This window comes from Nematolebias whitei, chromosome 15 (genome assembly GCF_014905685.2).
Source record: "Nematolebias whitei isolate Nwh7 chromosome 15, NemWhi1, whole genome shotgun sequence".
NCBI classification, from domain to species: Eukaryota; Metazoa; Chordata; class Actinopteri; order Cyprinodontiformes; family Rivulidae; genus Nematolebias; species Nematolebias whitei.
In genome coordinates, this window is record NC_056512.1 from 37,173,150 (window position 1) to 37,176,086 (window position 2,937).

Sequence of the window (2,937 nt, forward strand, 5' to 3'; positions counted from 1 at the left end):
CTGAAACATGAACACTGACCTGAGAGCAGCTGAAACATGAACACTGACCGGAGAGCAGCTGAAACATGAACACTGACCTGAGAGCAGCTGAAACATAAACAGTGACCTGAGAGCAGCTGACGACATGAAGCAATAAATCAAAACAGACTAACGACGACAAAGATGAAGCCATAATTCATCACAGACTAACATCGACAGAGATCAAGCCATAGTTCATCACAGACTAACAACGACAGAGATTAATTCATATTTCATCACAGATTAATGACGACATGAAGCAATAAATCAAAACAGACTAACGACGACAAAGATGAAGCTATGATTCATCACAGACTAATGACGACAGAGATCAAGCCATAGTTCATCACAGACTAACAACGACAGAGATTAATTCATATTTCATCACAGATTAACGACGACACAGATGAAGCCATAAATCATAAGAGACTAACGACGACAGAGATGAATCCATAATTCATCACAGACTAACATCAACAGAGATGAAGCCATAGTTCATCACAGACTAAGGACGACAGAAATTAATCCATATTTCATCACAGAATAATGACTACATGAAGCTTTAAATCATCACAGACTAACAACAACAGAGATGAAGCCATAATTCATCACAGACTAATGTCGACAGAGATTAATTCATTATTCCTCACAGATTCATGATGACAGATATGAAGCCATAATTCATTACAGATTAATGATGACAGAGAAGCAGCCATAATTCATCACAGATGAACAACGACAGAGATGAATCAATAATTCATCACAGATAAATTACGACAGAGATGAAGCCATAATTCATCACAGATTAACAATGACAGAGATGAAGCCATAATTTATGACAGACTAACGTCAACAGAGATGAATCCATAATTAATCACACACCAACGACGACATAGATGAATTCATAATTCATCAGTGAGAGCGCACGCTGTAGCTGCACTCACACAGAGACATGTAGGAGGAGATGTATGAAGGCAGCAGACCAAGAAGTGATTTAAAGATGAAAATGTACTAATGGGAGAGTCTGCATGAAGTTAATGATGACCAGTTAACCAGTGAATACAGGGTGCAATGATGGGTACGGTAGTTGCAGCCAGTTATGAATCTTAATGCACCGTGATAAGCAGCATCCAGCATCTGTAGAGTGCTTGTAGGAGCGTTCATGTAATGTCACCATAGTCAATGGAGGGAAGGAAAGTAGCAGTTACAAGGTGTTTTCTAGCATTCACAGAAAAGAAAAGCTTTACAGAGAGTGGTGAAGGCTGCACAGAAGTCTTCTGGAGTCAGTCTCCCCACCATCACAGATATCTACACCTCCAGATGTAGGAAGAGGGCCACCTGCATCATGAAAGACCCCACTCACCCAGCACACACACTTTTTGCCCTCCTCCCCTGCAGGCAGGAGGTTGAGGAGTATTAAGTGTAGAACCACTAGACTGAGGAACAGCTTCTACCCTGAAGCTGTTAGACTCATGAATCTCTAACCAAAAGAAGAGCACCCCCAGAGTATTTAGGGATCATGAACCGAGCCAAACCAGACTACAGGGTCTAAATCCTCTGAGAGAAACCTGAGCCCAATCAATCCTTGATTCTGATTGGACCAGTCAGGACCAAGGTCCCCGTTTGGACAGTTCTGTGAGAACTTTTCAGGACCTGTTTCAAGGTTCAGACTTTGTTTTAGGACTCAGGCTAATGTAGAGAGGAGCCAACGAGGGTCCAAATTCTAAATCTGTTTAAAACCAGCAAAGTCCAGATGTTCAGCAGCATCTGCACTGTTTACAGATGTGCTGTGTCTCTTTAATAAAGATCCTGTTTACTTTGACCAGAAACCTTGACCCTAAGCCTAAAACCAGGTCACAGTCCTTAAACAGTTTTTAAAGGACAGTACACAGTCTTGGGTGAAACTGATCCTGGAGTGGGTCCAGACTCATGGGGTGGGGGGTTTACTGAGCTCCTTCAAACAACTATTTATGGGAAATAAGATCCTTCTTCCTGCCAGTAAACACACCAACACACACACACACACAGTTCATAACAGCTGGAGTCCCTGAACACCTCAGGCTGACAAAGAGTAATCTGATTACTTAGGTCCTTATTAGACTGGTTACTTTAATCCAGTTACATTTCTGTACGGGCTCAGGATGAAAAAAAACTGATCTGTGCGAGATGTTGGTCACAATAAAAACACACGTGACCTGTTTACTGAACTTTGTTTGTTTGTTGTCAGTTAAGTTGGGGAGTTAGAAATATCCTCTATCCGTCTGTCCAGTCGTGCATCTTGTGAGCACGATAACTTAAAACACAAGTGAGGGACCTACTGTACTTCTGTTTCAGTGCGTGGCTGCATGGCTGCATCTACGTGTAATAAAAGTTCCTTTTTAAAAACTAGGTGGCTATGTGAAAATCCAAGATGGCTGCCTCCAAGATAAATGTAAAGCGACCACCTCGATGATCTGAAGAAGCTGCTGTTTACTTTTGATTTTGCTTCAAAGTCAAGTTCTCTCACATGGTCACTTTGTGGGGCCGAGGCACCGAATACTACAGAACATCTGGCCCAAACACTAAAGAACATGTGGGCCAAACACTACAGAACATCTGGAACACAACAGAACACCTGGGCAAAACACTAAAGAACGTGTGGGCCAGACACCTGAACAGAAGATATGGAAAAGACACTACAGAACATCTGGAACAGACACTACAGAACATCTGGACCAAACACGACTGAACATCTAGGCCAAACACTAAAGAACATGTGGGCCGGACACCTGGACAGAACATCTGGACCAAACACTACAGAACATCTGGGCCAAACACTAAAGAAAATGTGGGCCGGACATCTGGACAGAACATGTGGACCGGGCACCTGGAGAGAACATCTGGATCGGACACAACTGAACATCTAGGCCAAACACTAAA

At 42.6% G+C, this 2,937-nt stretch overlaps 1 protein-coding gene across 1 annotated transcript in view; it reads right to left on the minus strand.

Annotated features, from left to right (window-relative positions):
* The window catches only part of LOC119421053 (xylosyltransferase 1), a 24,469-nt gene that overhangs the window by 20,339 nt on the left and 1,193 nt on the right, over window positions 1–2,937 (minus strand). The gene's annotated exons all lie outside the window — the stretch shown is intronic.